This window comes from Neophocaena asiaeorientalis, unplaced genomic scaffold (genome assembly GCF_003031525.2).
Source record: "Neophocaena asiaeorientalis asiaeorientalis breed wild unplaced genomic scaffold, Neophocaena_asiaeorientalis_V1.1 scaffold379, whole genome shotgun sequence".
Classification (NCBI taxonomy): Eukaryota; Metazoa; Chordata; class Mammalia; order Artiodactyla; family Phocoenidae; genus Neophocaena; species Neophocaena asiaeorientalis.
This window is the reverse complement of record NW_020172145.1, coordinates 2,259,926-2,278,210: the sequence shown is the minus strand read 5'-3', so window position 1 is coordinate 2,278,210 and position 18,285 is coordinate 2,259,926.

Here is an 18,285-nt window from a genome sequence, read left to right as displayed (position 1 = left end):
TCATGATGCATCTTGCCTCAAGTTTTTTGCGAAAATTCTCGCTCTGGGAAAGTCTCCCTATACCTTTATCCTTAGCCAGCTCCTGTTTAGATTTCAAGGCTGGGCTCACACTCCACTGTAGGAAGTTTTCCTTGGCGTATTTCCTCCGCTATTCCCAGATGCTGACAGCTGGGTTAGGTGCCCCTTTCTATTCTCCAGTAATGACACAGTGCACTTCCATATAATTTCTAAACTGAGTGTTATATCTCATGAATTGTCCTTCACTGTGTGAGCTCTTTGAAATGATTTATTTATCTTTGCATCTCTAGAACCTGGCAGAGTATCTGTACAGAGTAGATGCTGAATAAATTTGTTGACTGAATGAAGATAATAATGTGAATGTCCCTAGGAAACCTTCAAATGTGTTTGGATCACATTTATTCATCCGTTACATACATGTGCTCCAGAAAGGATTTCTGTGTGGGATAGAACATGAGATTAGTAGCACCCACTTTCCTTTGGAATTTCAGATTCCTTGATTTTCCCCAAATTAGAGGTGTGGAAGCAGATAAGGGGTGAAAATACTGGCTTTTACCCATACAGCCTTAAGAGTTTTAATCATCTGTAACATTACTTAAGGGTTTTATAATAAATGTAGATTTTTTTACATTTATAGTAAATGGCTTAATTAGGATTTACTGATACCAAGGTAGAATTTGGTATAATCCTGATTCATTATTGAAAAGGTTATGATAACATCATACAATAATAATCCATTACAGTCTCCCTCTATCCCTGTCATCTAGGTCAGTGCCATGATCAACCCATAGGCATTTATGAGTCGTTTTTATATGCCTAGGACAGTGCCAGGAGTTCAAGTGAGTAAAATTCCAGGATTAGGCTTGAGCATGATCTCATGAAGGAGTAGGTAAATCATTTTAAGGGAAGTAAATAGAGTGTGTTTAGGATTAATGTAAGATAAGATGTAAAGCAAGATAAGGAGGATTGGCTACACTGAGGAATGTTTAAAAAACTTGGCAGATAATTAAAATGATGTGATACAACAACGAAAATTCTTATAATGAAATATAAAAAAAACAGAAGGATACAAAATTATATATAATGGACTGATAGATACGTGATAAACAAAAATATAGTAAAATGTTAATGGTAAAATGTAGTTATTGGCATGTGGGTGTTTACTGTAAAATTCTTTAACTTTTCTGTGTTTGAAACCTTTCACAGGAAAATATTTGAAAATTTGCATGCACATGATAATTTCAGCTATATACTAAGTATAGGTGAAAGAAAAACTGGAAGGAAATGGCACGAATGGGTATTTGTGCCAATTAAAATATTAGACATTTATTTTTCTTGGTTTTTATAATTTAAGAACATTTAAAAGTAAAGGCAAAAAGGTTTTAACTGAGTTTGATTCAGAAATAAGTAATTCTTGATCAAAATATAAGAGAGTGAAAACTTGGACATTTACTACCTGCATGATCCTGGATAAATATTTATAGTCTTAAAATTTCTAAACCTCAGTTTGCTCTTTAGTAAATTGTGAATAAAAATACTTCCAACTTCCTGAGACTGTCACGAGGATTGAATATTTTTATAGGTACAGTGTGTAAGATAGGGCTTCGTACCTGGTAAATATTGGCTAATACTGTTAAGAAATGGACATTCTAGGAAATAATTACTATACAGATAGCTCCCGCCACCCTAGTATTGTGCATGTTTAGTAGGTGATGCACTCTTTAATCCCTGGAACCAGGTGTTCTTTTTTCTTTTAAATGAACTGTATTTTTTTCTTAAAGCTTGTTAAGTATTTTGAAGAGCTTGGGAGAGAGACTCCAAAGCAGCATCAGAAGTAATGGTAGAGGGATAGCAGCCCTTGGAGAAAGTCAGAAGTAGCATTAAGTTTTCCGTGGAGCACCCTTTGATCCTTTTGGTTTGGAGAACAAAACAGACGTTCCTTGCTCTTTGCCTATTACCACTCCCTAGGGAAAGAACCTGATCAGGAATGAGACATTATAGAAAAGCAAAGCACAGAAAACAAGGCATCTCTTGAGGTTCAGTGGCAGGGTTTTGTGCTGTGATTTCTTCACCTTGAGCGGTGGCTTGAGTCCGTGTAAATTCAGCACAGAGCTCTCCATGCAGTTGTTTATAGCTCCAACTACAGACTTTTCATTACAGAAGGCTCATTTTCCCTTTCTGGGCCATGTTTACACTGTGATGATAAATAGTTCCACTGGGGTTGATGGAGGTTCTAAGATTATAAACTGTGGTTTAAGTACATATCCTATCTTTTCCTGACCCCGGAGGAAAGGATATGGATGATTCCTTTGATTCATTTACTCCTTTTTAATAAACATGCAAGATAAAATCATGGGCTATCTTTTATGGATTACTTTACAAGGATTTCCTGGCTATGAAATCCTGAACCAGATATATCCCAAACGCAGAAATCTGCCAGAGTCCTCGTTTGGCTGTTGGGAGCTAGAAAGCCAAGTGCTGTCTTCCAGGATGAGAAAATGAGGAAGGGGAAGATAGACCTACATGCATTGTAGCGCTCAGTTCCATTCTTGCCACAGACCGGACTCCTGCTGGGGATCGTACGGTTGTCAGATTGGACTGCCACCTAAAGAATTATACTTACCCCAGTTATACCTACCTTGACAGTATATAGTTGGGTTTGTGATATTAGCAATATCAGAACACTTCCTAGCCAATAGATCTGAGTATAATCTTTCTCAATCATTTTCTGATTTCATGGCTTTCCTTAAAGGCAAGTATGCTGCTTCCTCCATCTCTGTATACCTGAAGATTAGTGATGGACGTGTGATGAATATTACATAAAGGTGTGCTATGTGAATGAATAAATGAATGAATGAAGGGATTAATAAATGTTTCAGTTATTACATCAACATATTCTAGAAATACAGGCTGTTCTGATAATTCAGCTATTATTATTTTACATAAAAATGCTTTGGATAACTGAATTTAAAAGTCTTCTTCTTGTGATGCATTTATCAGTTAGATTTACCTATATATTTTTGGAAATAACAGTTTTCCAATTATGAATGCAACATATGCCTATTACCAAAAGAAGGTCATATTAAATATCTTTAAAATGACAATTACATGTTTTTCCTATATCTACAAATGACTACAGTTAACATTTTGGGATACTTCTATACTTTCTTCTATACTTTATATACACAGAGACACTTTAAGTAACATAATTTTCTAAGTAATGAATGTGTCATGATTCATTTTAACCAGTCCCTTATTGATGAACACTTAAATTGTTTCTACTTTTTTGCTGTCTTTTATAATTAAAAATAAACATGATTTTAGTCAAATTTCTGCATAATCAAGGATATATTCATTAAAGCAGAATTTCTATGTACTTTTTTCTTCTAAAAAGAATGTTTCTCTTACTTTTGAGTCTGATTTTTCTTTTAATTTTTGAATTTTATTTTATTTATTTTTTTATACAGCAGGTTCTTATTAGTCATCCATTTTACACACATCAGTGTAAACATGTCAATCCCAAACACCCAGTTCAGCACACCCCCACCCCCACCTCCCCATCTCTTTCCCCACTTGGTGTCCATACGTTTGTTCTCTACATCTGTGTCTCAATTTCTGCCCTGAAAACCGGTTCTTCTGTACCATTTTTCTAGGTTCCACATATATGCGCTAATATACGATATTTGTTTTTCTCTTTCTGACTTACTTCACTCTGTATGACAGTCTCTAGATCCATCCACGTGTCTATAAATGACCCAATTTCGTTCCTTCTTATGGCTGAGTAATATTCCATTGTATATATGTACCACACCTGGAGTCTGATTATTTTGAAAAATCTAATTCACTTATGCTGAATATCTTAATACCAGCATTAAAGATTTAAAATGCAATTGTTGCAAACATAAAATTTAACACTGAAAATATCCCTGGAGGAGCATTTCTGTTATTATCTTTGAGATGTACACTATATTTACCCACATGGTTATTGCCATCACATAATTTCAGCTTTTAGAGTTTGGTATATATTAAAAGTCTGAGGTCTAACATTCAAAATGTCTTTTATGTTTCACTACTCTAGATGACATTTATACTCTTTCAGGTTTTGAAAATTGCCATAAAGCAGTAGCCGTTTGTAAATAAATAGTCACAGAACTCTGCTGCTGTTCAAAATTCGACAGAAGTGGATTAAGAGACTAATTGTGCATACATATATGTGTGTGTGTATATATATATGTGTGAAAGCATAGAAAATATCAAGATAAGTATAATAGACTGAATTTTGGGATTCATTGTTTAGTGTGTGTGTGTGTGTGTGTGTGTGTGTGTGTGAGAGAGAGGGACAGAGAAGAAAGGAGGGAAGGGGGGGGAAGGGAACAAATACGAATATGAATAATGTGGAAATTGAATTCCTTGAACTCCTTGTCCCTTGAGGCATTTTTGCCCCCTTGGTTCTCCTACTAGATGTCTCTTCTTCCCTTTTATTTTGTTCACATCTTTTACTCTTAAATTTACTCCTATCCTTCTATTCCCATCTATCCACAGGTTTTTAATTATTCTAATGGCATCTAGAACTAATAGCATGGTAAGGGAAATGGCAATTCCTGGAAGTCTGCCTATCCGGTCAGATCTACCTGGTATTTTTAAAAACATTCTCCTCATGCAGGAGAGTCTGTAGACACTCTGTAAGGCATCTGTACCTCTCTCTCCAGTGCCTCAGGAGATCTTTCTCGGTTCCCCCTGCTGCCCTTTCAAACCTATTTTGCTGTTATTGTACTTCCTTTGCTCCCATTGTCTGAACTCATTTGTTGTCTTCTTGCCTAGATCTTTTGGGTAGATGCTTTGCTCATAATTACAGTCTGGTTCTTTATTGCAGGGTCACCATTAAACATAATCTTGAGATTTTCCTCAGCTCTACATCTTACCACTGAGGTTAATTACATCACAATGTTTAGACACAACTGTGGTTCCCAGGACTCAACCCATATGAAATGCAGAGTTTGGACAGATTATGTGAGATGAGCCTTAATGTTCGGTCTTTTTGTTTTGCTACTATGATTGCATTGTATCAAAAATAATTAGCAATGGAGCGGCATCCTTAAGAACTTAGACTTTGGAATCAGGCAAACCTAGATTTGATTACAAGATCTGCCGCTTAAAAGAGGCATATTTCTTGGAGGTGGTGATATGCAACCAGCGATGGTATCTGAGGAGCTCAGTGGACAGGCCTTAGGGCACGCAAACTCAAGATCTCTCAGGAGGGGATGCCAGCAGCCCACTGCTGGCACCTCTGAGAGGACAGAATGAGCCAGTTCCGGAAGGCCTTGAAAAATGTGTGGACAGAAGCTACTTTCTGCTAACAGAGTAGAGAATGATTGCTAAGGCAATGCTGGAAGCAAATGAACATGAAGTAGTAAGTCCCTTTTGCCCTTTCTCTTGCCCCCACAAGCTCTTTCCAGTGCCTAACAGGAAATCTGCTGGCAAAAGAGGGTTGTGGTGTGCAGAGACCCAGCCCTGAAATCTCAGTGCAAACTACAGGAGCTGGTTTGGGGGCTATGAGACATAGCTTAAAAACTGATGACATTCTTACCAGGCCTCTATTGAGAGGGAAATTAGAGCAGCCTTCTTTGTTCAAAATCTGTGAAGTGAACCTGTCAAGAGGACTTGAGGCATCAGTATTATTTGATGGACCCAGTAGACTCATTTTCATATCTAGTTTTTGGGAAAAGAGACTCACTTGTTCCATCCAGTGCAATTGTAATTACTATTTTTGCAGAAATAGAAGTCTGGGAAGCCACCAAGAGAGTGAAGCAACACAATTTGTTCTAAAGTGACTAATTTAAAGTTGATGACTGTGACATGCCTCCTTAAGCTTGAGATGTTCCACACAATCAGGTTTTCAGTATTTTCATTAGTGTGATTTGCATAACCAAGATTTTATTGATTTTTTTTTGTAGAGGGTTCTATTGTAATGAAACCAACATAGCTATTAAAAGGATAGACCTGGGCTGATGAATAAATGCGATTTCATTGCATTTTATGTGATTGCACTGTAATTTCTTGCAGTAAATTTGACTTCTAAGGTATGTGTGTGTGTCTGTGTATGTGTTTGTGTGTGTGTGTGTCTGTGTGTGTGTGTGAATAAGAATAGGGACTATTAAAATTGCCAAAATTTTTTTGACATAGCATAATACTGTGTGAATTTATAAATTAGGTTTCAGTTGGCAAAATGTCAAGGCTAGAATATATATATACACACATACACGTAAATATATATATATATGTATACATATATAAAGTTATATGTTTTTCATAATATTTAAAGTAATTAAGGAAAATGAATAAATATGTTTCAATATTATAGGATGATTTTATTTTGTGCAGTCATCTTTTATCTTTTTTTTTTTTTTTTGGCTGCACCACGCGGCTTGTGGGGTCTTAGTTTCCCCACCAGGGATTGAACCCGTGCCCTCGGCAGTGAAAGCGTGGAGTCTTGACCACTGGACAACCAGGGAATTCCCTGTATTCATCTTTTAGAAGGACATGCAGAAGCATCTTAAAAAGAGAAAAGCTCTAACATTCAGATTATTTTTTTTCTTGCTGTAACTCAATTGCTCTCATAGTTTTTTTTTTTTTTTTGGCTGCACCACGCGGCTTGTGGGATCTTAGTTCCCCCACCAGGGATTGAACCCGTGCCCTCGGCAGTGAAAGCGTGGAGTCTTGACCACTGGACAACCAGGGAATTCCCTGTATTCATCTTTTAGAAGGACATGCAGAAGCATCTTAAAAAGAGAAAAGCTCTAACATTCAGATTATTTTTTTTCTTGCTGTAACTCAATTGCTCTCATAGTTTCTCTTATCATTTATATGCTATTACTGGTATTTAGATCATTTATTTTGAAACATTGAGTAAAAATACTCAGTTTGATGTGAAAATTATATCCTGATTATTATTTTCTAATATCTGTTTAAGAATACCCATTGGCTTATAAAAGCAAACGGAGTGAAATTCATTATCCCAAAGTACAAGCAATATTGTCATCAGGGATGGATACATCAGATGCGATTGTGAATCTGCGGTCTGGAAATATGTGTATGAATTTTTTTCAGAATTAGAGCAGAAGCAGCCAGATGGAAATGAGATGAGGAATTTGAGATGAACACTATTAGAAGGAGCTAAGTTTTTTTTTTTTTTTTACCATGTTCCCAAGAGTTTTTGTTTCATCTCATTTTGTCCCAAATGAAGTTGGAGCATCCACATTGAAATTTCTTCGTGTTGTGGTAAGATGAAATGACTCTTAATATATTGGATTGGCCTTTGAAGAATGTGATGAGAAGTGTGTGGGGGTGTGGGGGTGTGTGTGTGCAGGTAAATAAAAGTTATGAAGGTTTGTAGCCCAGTACATAAGTTTGGGCTTCAGAAACGACTCTTTTTTATTATTTTGCCATGATTAGTTTTTGGTGCCTTAAGAGGAGTGGAGCACAATAGGGAACTCGAGTTTGTTATTGTTAATTTCCTACTGTGTGTATGTATATTATTTATATTAGTTATTAAGTCAGCAGAGCCGCCATAGGAAGTAAGTATTATTCTCACAGTGCAGATGTGGAAAATGGAAGTTCAGAGAAATTAAAACCTTGTCCGAGATGATGCAGCTAGTAAATGACGCAAGAGTGATTTGATTCCCTGTTCTACTCTTTCTGCTGCCATGCTGCCTATAGCACTTGTGATAGGTGCGGAGCCAAAGGACTAACATAGGTCTTGAAGGCAAGACCCTCAAGTTTTAAACTGTTATTTAGAAAAGAGTCATAATTGCCTTCCCTCAGATAGAAAAACCAAAGTGAAGGAATTTCTTTTATATTTTCACTACTCTTGAAAAGAGAAAGATTTCTGTAAGTCATTGACTAGTTACATAGATGATGGTGTTTCAAAGAAATTGAAAGTTATAGAAAAAATGACATGGAAAATGTGTGCTATAATTTTCCCATTCACCTTTGCTATAAAATGAAAATCTGTTGTAGGCTTCCTCTGAACAAATACCCTGTCATGGCCGACAACATACTTTAATGGAAATGGTACCAGTTCTTCCTTTACAGATAACTGGTATATGACTCAAGCAACTTGAGTCTCTTCCCTTTTCTGTTACTTATACTATGAGGTTGTTGCAAGATTCCATTGAAATAAGAGGTAACATATGGAAAGCACCTGTAATTCTGCCTGGTGCACTAAGATAGAATCCTTATCAAAGAATTGATGATGTAAAAGCTATCAAAAATAAGCTATTATTTTGTTGTAGTTCCATCCATAAAGACTTGTAATTAAATAAATGTTTGGGACTTCCCTGGTGGCGCAGTGGTTAAGAATTCGCCTCCCAATGCAGGGGTCGCGGTTTGATCCCTGGTCAGGGAACTAGATCCCATATGCACGCAACAACTAAGAGTTTGCACAACTAAGGAGCCCGCCAGCTGCAACTAAGGAGCCCACCAGCCTCAACTAAGACCTGGCACAACCAAAAATAAATAAATAAAGTAAAATTTTAAAAAAAGAAATGTTTAATGTGTGAAAGATTCTCAGGCTCAAATGTATTTTATTTAAATAGAATTGTTTGAGGTAAATGCAGATGGCTGATGAAACCTTTAGAATTCCAGGACACTTTAGGTGCATTAATTTATAAATGACAATACGTAGGCTCTTTTGTTCTAGAGATTAAGTAGTACCATTGGATTTAGTTGATCTCGCTTTCTTACCTAAAAATTTTCAAACAAATTTTCCCTAGCAATTTCAAACTAGATGCCCGCTCTGTCCCTGTGAGTCATATTTGCTCGGGCTATTCAACAGTAACACCTTGACAATCTGTAAAGCATTCTTTCATGACCTTCATGCTTTCAGAGTCTTGCTTGTGTGTTGGTTTGATCAGCAACGTTTCTGTGGGAACAGATACCATGCCTGCAGTTGAAGATTACATTTTCACTTTGTATGTCGTGAAACGGAAAAATAAAACCAAACAACTTTCAATGTGAGATTCTGAGAAGAAGGCTTCAATCATCCTTGAGTTCCAATGTGTGTTTTCCCTCCTTTATAGTAGAGTAAGAGCCTATAAAATTAATGAATGCAATGAAGGTCTTCGACTAGAATCTCCAACATAAGTAGACAAAGACTCCCTTGGAGCACCATGGGAGGGGAATCTAGGCCATTCTTTACTTAAGCTATTTTCAATTAGTTTACATTCTGAAAACACCTGCAAAATTGTTCACATCCCTCCTATGCTGTATTACTTCTCAATTTAAGAGTTTTGCATTTGAACAGAGGCTGTTAAATAAATAATCCCAAATTCCCACTTTACATCCCGCTTTGGATTGAGTCAAGATGTTGTTGTTTCTAAGGGATAGTGTTCACTGCTTAGACCCTCATTTCTGTTTGCTTCTCTCTCTGTAATGGCATGCATTTGCTTCATGTCTTGCTAACTTTAAGGTAGTGATCAAGTTACTTAACCTCTTTTCATCTCAGTATTATTCATCCTGATATGAGGATCACAAGAATTATATTGCAGATGTTTTCAGATTCACAAAGAATATGTGTAAATCACCTACTGCTTAGAACATTGCTGATGACTTTAAGTGGCAGCTTTAAATCTAGATCTGCTGGTAGGTTGGACAACATGACTCTCCCAAATATTCATCAAGAATTCCTTGGAATCTTCCAAAAAGGAACAAAATTGGTTTAAAAGATTGGGTTGACTCATGAAAGGGGACAGGGGTGTAAGAGGAAGCCTCAACTTGCACATGCACGCCTAACCATGAAATTATACATTTTATTCACAAATTATCAAGCCACAGAAAACAAATAGTTACCTTAGGTTTGTTCATATTACCTGAATGAGAATGTCCCTTTTCACGAGCTTTTTCGTATTTGTATCTGTAGTCCAACAGTTATCAAGTTTTAGTGTTTACAAGAACATATAAGAAGTTGACAGAACAAATAAATAAAAAAATATTGTCCCAGTTAAAAAGAACAGGAGTTCTGAGTTGGCTAATGTTTACTGAAAACCTTCTAATAACCAGTTGCTTTCAGATGTATTAGTCTATCAAATCTTAATCCTCGTCCTTCTCAGTAGTTAATATCCCCGTTCTACATATTAATAAAAATAGACTCATAGAAGTTATTGGCTCATCAGGCTATGAAGTTAGAAAACGATCGGGCCAGAGCTCAATCTCGGCACCACGTCGGTGTGCAACTGCTACATCTGCTTCCTAATCCTAGGGTAATTCAATTTTCCAGTCGTGGAAGGCTTTGTTTTATGGCAGCCAGCAGCATAAGCACGTACGGGGACAATCAACCTGGATGTGTTTTGCTTAAGCTCCTGAACACTTAATTCACCGTCACCCTCTGAGTTGGACTTTGAAAGGCATCAGTAGAGCAGGCCTATTTCATCTGCTTTGTAAACCACTCAGAAAGAAATCTTCTGAAAAAAAAAAAATTTCAAGTATTTTCTGTAGATTCTTGTTGTATTTCACCAGTGTACTTATTGATTTTTGTCAATTCTGCCAGTTGCCTTTTTATCTAGGTTTGGCTAGATGTCTAAGTTCTCCAATGGGATATGAGCTACGATAACGTGTGCCATGTCCAGGTCATGTCCTCAAAGGGCGCATGTGCATGCCTCTCCTCCTTCTTCCTCTAGTAGCTTGGAAAATGAACGTGAGATGGGATGTCATGGTGAGCCATTTTGTATCATGTAGACAAGGGCAATTGTCTGAAGGTAGAACAACATAGGAGCCTGGCTTCCTGGCTTAATTTATAGAGCAAAACGGTCCAGGATGGCTTTTCTACTAAATGGTGTATGGAAGATAAATAAGCTTGTTTGGCCATCGCCACTAAGCTATTCTACATGACGGAAGATATACCCTAATGAATGAATGCATTCTTCGGTAAATGTGTTAGCCATGACTGCCTGGCGTACTATGACTCCTTTGGGAAGTCAATCTTAGCCTGAAAAGAAGCACAGTTCCCTTAAATAAAGAACGCTGAGGTGGCTTCCTGGATATAGTTTATCTAGACTTTGAAGCATCTCACCTTGCCCTCTCTTACTCCTTATATTATTCTCCTGAGCCAGCTCTATTTTCCTCCAGCTCTGTTTTCCTTTCAGCCCATCCCCTTCCACAAAAATATATAAATTTTCATTCTTTTCAACTCTCTTTGCTACTGCATTTATCTTTTATGCATTTACAGTATGAAGGAGGCAAATATGAGACAATAGGAATAATGAACCCTGAGATGAACTTCAGAGCCCTAACCCTGCTGAAAGACACTCAAAGTAAACTTAAAATACACACACACACACACACACACACACACACACACACACACACACCAGGCTATCCAAATAAAACTGTCTATAGTTACATTAAGTAGACTTCTTAGACTTCTGATACCTAGATAACAATGTCCAAATCAACACCATCTGTAAGATTTTCTTCACTGTTCCTTGCCTCACCTGGCCTGTCCTCATTTTGCATTTAGGACAAAACTAAATTTTATTTTTGCACATTTTTAGTATGTCTCCTTGGATCTTTATTTTAGAGAAGATTTAAAATCTATATTTATTTTCATCATAGCCAAAGAATGCCTTGGCATCTTATGGACACAGTGTTCTTCCAGCTTCACAGTCTAATCTGGAGTCGCTCTTTTTTAACTGCAATTCTGGTGCACAGAATGCTCCCTACCAAATGACTGGTTGGATGGTGATATCGGCACTCAGTCCTAGACTGAGATCCCTTGGCTGTTTATCTTGCCTCTTAATACTACAGTTTGTGCACCTTCTGACTAACAGAGTGCATGCTTGGTGTGTGCCTTAAAATATCTTATGGTTGCTTGGCTTCTGCAAGGCAATATTTTATCATTCTCTCCGTCACTCCCTTGATGGCTTCTTCTACCTCTGAGCATACTTGCTGGCAATTTCAACTCAATGGTCTACACATAGTATCATCTCATTTAATTCCCCTAAACCACTGAAATAAGTATAATGACCACACCTGAGTCACTGACTTAAGATTTATTTGTACCAGACATTGTTTTAAGCAATCAGAAGCAAGGTATCAATTAAGCCTTCCAGTTGCTCACTCTCTAATAGGGAAGATAAATAAGTTTTAAAAACCCCAACTTTTAAGTATAATAGTATAAAACTTAAGTCTTATGGTCAGGGAGAAAAGTGCTCAGTGTTACTAGAGGGGGAAGAAGGGCTAAGATCAGGAAATGTTTGAGAATCTACTTCAGTTGAATGCAGAAACATGAGGAGACAGATTTGGGCAGATTAAGTGACTTTTCCATAATGTCACAGCTAGCTAATGGCAGAGGATGGGCAGGGATTCATACTCAGGGGATTCTGATGTCAGAGCCCATGCCTTGCTGCAGAGTTCTTTGGTTCTTAGCCATTGCTGTAATTGAATGCTGTTCACAAGTTAGTACCTCTTGCTGCTGACCCCCATCACTTATTCCACCTGCTTCTCAGTTATAGTTTTAACTTAGGAGTGAAGATGATATACAAATTCAGATATTTTTCAAGAAAATAACTTCTAAATCTTCAGTTTCGATATGTACCCTTTCCTGAAAGTGGTCCAGTTAAGGTTCTACTTATGATCCACCGGTTCTACTTTCCCACCTCCCCTTTCACAGTTATTCCTCTTTCACTTTACAGCACAAAGGCATGCTTCTCACTAGTGTCTTTACTTCTAATGGTATGCTCAAGGAAGAAAAGAGGGGGCAGCACCTTATTTCTCTCAGATGACACTGTCTTCATCTACTTGTTGTGTGCCACTTATCCAGTCTTCTATTCATCTACCCAGACCTTCTTTCAGATTCCTTTCTAAAGATGGAAGCTTCAAGTATCTATGTACCCAAAGTTTTAAGGAACATATATTTAAAGTATGTATCAATTATATAATAAGCCAGAAATTATATGCTTTGTAAGTATACAAACACATGCCAAATTTGTGTTTGATGTCAACTTTAATAAGGTGTGGGAGCATGTAGTATGTGTATGTGTGTGTGTGTGTGTGTGTATGTGTGTTTCAAAATATTTCAAAGAAAAATACATTTAAAGACCTCCTCCCAAGTGTTCTTTCTCTGGGAAGCTGCTGAGAGTGGATAGGAGGACACATATTCCCAGGTCTCCATCATTCCCCAGGCTCCCTACCTCCAAGCATTTTCAGGCTTATTCTCGAGGTTGTTGGATATTTGCCTTTTGGATAATATAAGCATTAGCAGTCAACCCTTTGAAGATAAATCTCACCCAAGTATTTTGCAATGCTGTTATTCTCTAGTTGATTTTACCACCATTTTTTTTCATTGAAGAAATTAATAGATCATATATAGGCCATTAATTTTATCTGAGTTAAAAATTTTGATGCTTATAATAGGTTTCAGGACTTATGTGTTAAATGAATGAATAAATGAGTGAAAGGTTTATCTAATGTAGAAAGCAGAGTGATAAGAGTTGTGGCTGTTCCTTGAAAATATGAGAGATTTATACTGTTATATTGATACATGTTTGTCTAGTTTTGAAGATTTATTTTCTGATTTAGGGAACTTACTTTTTCCTGCCTGGGCTTATCACACAGTACTAGATAATTTAATTGTACTGTATCATTACCATGTAAGTACCAAGGAGGCATTTGTGGTGTTGTCATTTTCTGTTGCTCCAAGCTATATCACACAATCATTGAGAATGAGAGAAAAGCGTGTTTCTTCTCAATTTTGAAAAATGACAGTAAAGTTGTGATTACAGCATAATTAAACCTGTGTATCTAGATACTAATAAATGCCCTGCTGTCCTGGAATTCAAAAGAAGTGTCAGGCCTTGTCTGGCACTGGTCACAGTCTCTAAACTTTTTTGTATAGCTTTTGTAGCTAATGACTAGCTTGGCAGCTTTCAAGAGACTTTTGCCACTTTATATCCATACTGAACTCCGTTACTGAATCAGCTTATTTTCCTTTAACTTTGCTTTTTCCTTTCTTTCTTTTTTCACTTTCTTTTCTCTCTCTCTTTCCTTTTTCTGGTTTGTTTTGTGTGTGTACATGTGAAGGGGGAGTGGTGGTAATTTGGGGTGAAGAGGTAAATATGAGTGTTCCTTTTGAAGATGCCTTAGTCAATTTTCTTCTTTTCAGGGGCATTTAAAGCAGAAAGTGCATGAATAAAATTAATTGCATAACTCTGTAGACACCTGTCAAAATCTTGACACGTTCAGGCCCTATAATTGGCATTGTATATTCAAAGTAAGTTTTACAGACAGCAGGAACACAGGCTGCCTGAGAGCTGCCTGTTAGAAAGGGGCAATTGTAGTAATGGAAGGTCTGTCGGCAATCCTCATAGTTATAGAAGCCACTAGCCAGAGTCTCACAAAACCTCCTTCCCCATTCTGATTTCTTGCACATATACACATATAAAGTTTTAGGGCCTATTTTATTTTATTTATTTATTTTAAAAAATTTATTTTAAAATTTATTTTATTTTTGGCTGCGTTGGGTCTTCGTTGCTGTGCACTGGCTTTCTCTAGTTGCGGAGAGCGGAGGCTGCTCTTCATTGCGGTGCACGGGCTTCTCATCGCGGTGGCTTCTCTTGTTGTGCAGCACAGGCTCTGGGCGCACAGGCTTCAGTAGTTGTGGCTCACGGACTCTAGAGCGCAGGCTCAGTAGTTGTGGCTCATGGGCTTAGTTGCTCCATGGCATGTGGGATCTTCCCGGACCAGGGCTCAAACCCCTGTCCCCTGCATTGGCAGGTGGATTCTTAACCACTGTGCCACCAGGGAAGCCCAGGGCCTATTTTATGATTTCATTAGCCATTGCAGTCTTGTTGAATGTCTTGACATATCGCCGAAGAAAAACCGCTGTGTTAGTTAAGATGATACTAGCTTCACTAACATACAAACCCCGAGATGTCTAATAGCTTGAGCAGAATAGAATTTTATTTTAGTCATTTCAAGTCAAAAAAGGTGGCTGCTCAACTCTTATTCGAGCAGAGGTTCAAAAGTCTGGGCTCCTTCCATCTCATGGCTGGCTCTTTTCAAACTGTGACTTCCAAGGCCACCGTACTTAGTTTCATTTAGCTGGTAGAAGGGAAAAAGGTGTAAGGAAAACTAGTGGGGGTTTTATGGGCCAGGCTCAGCAGTGGTGTTTCACACTTTCACTCAAGTTCCATTGGCTAGAACTCGCCAGTGAATGGAGGCTGGGATATAGAGCTTACCTGTGTATCCAGGAAGGAAAAAACACAGTTTTGGCAAATAGCTAACCAGCAACATGTAAGATTTTGAAACTGCAGTCATCAGTCCTTGTATAAAGGGGAAGAAGATGACCAAAAGCAGAGGCAGACACAGGCAGTGGAGAAATTATAAAATGTAACACAGTACTTCATAAGTGATTTTTATAATTATATTGATCTTCTCAAGCAGAGTGAAAAATGCTGACTAGTTTTGCAACTACTGACAAGTTAAACATAGCTGCAAGCCATGCTGGGTCCCACTAATAAAGAGAGCTTAATTCTTATAAAGGCTGAAAGACAAGTTGGTCTGTTTATTCTACACTGGGTTGTAAAGAGCTACAGGTCAATAAAGGTAAGCACCAGCTTTTGTCTCAGAAAAAAATCAGAAGGGTGGGGATAGAAATGCACTGCAGTCATTCATTTATCCCACACACATTTCTTAAGTACATTCTGTATACCAGATACTATACTTCGCCTTGAAGATAGAGAAATTAGTAAGATAATACTTTGCTCTCAAGACCTCACATGTGAGTGGGAGAAGGAAACCTATAAATTAGTAGCCAATTATGTTATCATAGTTAAAATTCTGTGAAGGCATAGTTGAGGGAGTGATTACCTCTGCTTAGAGGTATCCGGGAAGACCGCGTAGAGGAGATGCTATTTAATCTGGTGCTGGAAGTATGAGTCTTTTCAGCCAGAAGAGACACTTTTAGGGAGCATTAAACCCATGATTAAATATATGAAAAAGCGTGGTAGCTCAGGGTTATGAAAGAACATGGGATGAGCAGAAATAGGACATTTTTTGCATTTCTGGAAAATAGAGGCTTTGTAACAGGATGTAGCAGTCTGAGGAAGCCAGTTTGTGAACAGTGGCTTCAGCCTCAAGGGTGAATGAAATAGTAGGTCTTTGAAGGAGGTCCTAGCAGAGGAAAGAGTGAATGATCTCCGTGTATGTCACTTCTTCTCTGTCAGCCCTCTTAGAGTCTTCTAACTGCCTTCTAACTATAGTCCATAAGGCACTGCTCCTCACTCACCCCCATGGTCACTCTTTCTGCACCATATGTGTTCCCAGGGAATTATAAAAGGAATACAGCTACACAGATAGAATTTGCTGAAATAAGTGCAGGAAGATAATGAAAAAAACCACAGCTTCTTGTCTTTAAATATAAGTTGTCTTTACATAAATGTGATGGAACACAGTGTCCTGCTGTTTAGCAGTCCCTACTTGGTGTTTCAATTTCTGCCTGAGATGTCTTCTTGATTAATGTTACATATTCTAGGAAAACAGGTTGGGCAAAGTCATGGAGATGTGACTCGTATAACGTATGTTATAGTGTATAGTTTATGCTACTTATAGTAAATTGTGAGAGGAGAGAGATGATGGATTGAAGAAGGAATAATTAAGCAAAAGGAACCAGAATTTAGAGATTTGGAATATTGTCTGCCTATCCACATTGCAAAAAGTGAGAAAGTGGGCTTCCCTGGTGGCGCAGTGGTTGAGAGTCCGCCTGCCGATGCAGGGGACACGGGTTCGTGCCCCGGTCCGGGAAGATCCCACATGCCGCAGAGCGGCTGGGTCCGTGAGCCATGGCCGCTGAGCCTGCGCGTCCGGAGCCTGTGCTCCGCAACGGGAGAGGCCACAACAGTGAGAGGCCCGCGTACTGCAAAAAAAAAAAAAAAAAAGAGAAAGAATGTTTTGGTGAGAACACCAAGAATATGACTGGACAATCACATCATGAAGAGATTATCCATGGATTTCATCAGCTAACTCAGCAGAAATCAGGAACAGAGATGGGATTATATCAGTATAGACACTGACTGCCAATTTAGACTGAAGGGAATAGAAACCCTATGAAATAAAGGATTTTGGACTTTGGGGAATCTACAGGACAAGACAATAGAGCTATCTACTACCCAGCTGTGAACGTGTCTTATACTTCAGGAAAAGAGAAGAATGACCCTGAGGGTGAATCATAGATCAGCGCAAACCGCAAGGAAAAGGCTGCTACCCCTGACCAAAGGGGTAGGGCCTCCACCCAGGGCCCAAGGGCAGAAGGGGTAAGGCCTCTGCCCCAGTGGGACTGTCTACCCAGCTGGACCTGGAGGGCAGAGCATAAATCTAAAGAGGATTATTCTCTAGCCTTAAGAACTAATGAAATTTGCCTTGCTAGATTTTGGACTTGCTTGGAACCCCTCACCCTTTTCTTCTTTCTGATGTGTCCCTTTGGGGATGGTAATATCTATCCTATGTATGTTCCCCCACTGTGTTTTAGAAGCACATAACTTTCCTGGTTTCATAGGTTCACATCTGGAGAGGAGTTTTTCCTCAGGATGAATTATACCTAGAGTCTCACCCATACCTGTTTTAGATGATATTTAGATAAGACTTTGGACTTGGAGGTGATGCTGGCAGATGGGTTAAACCTTTTGGGGCTATTGGGATGGGATGAATGTATTTTACATGCCAGAAGAACATATATTGGGGGAAGCAGAGGGCTGAATATTACAGACTGACAGCATTCCCTCAAAATCTATAAGTTGTAGCCCTAACCCTCAACATGACTGTATTTACAAATAGACCCTTTATGGAGTTAATTAAGGTTAGGTAGTAAGGGTAGGGTCCTAATCCAATAGGACTGGTATTCTTAAAAGAAGAGGAAAAGACACCAGATGGGTCAGGAAAGGCTGAATGAGGACGGAGTGAGAAGGCGCTGGTCTGCAAGGCAGGGAGGAGGCCCTCATCAGAAATGGAATCTGCCAGAACCTTGAGCTTGGACTTCTAGCCTCCAGAGCTGTGAGAAACTACATTTTGTTGTTTAAGCCACCCAATTTGTGGTATTTTGTTATGATAGCCCTAGTTGACTAATACAGTATGTTCACATGTGACTGACCAGTTATATCATGATGATGATAATAGTTTATCATATGTCAGATAATATATCAAACCCCATATATACATTATCTCATTAATACCTTCTTTAAAAACCTTGGGTGATAGCTTTTTTTTTTTTTTTTTTTTTTT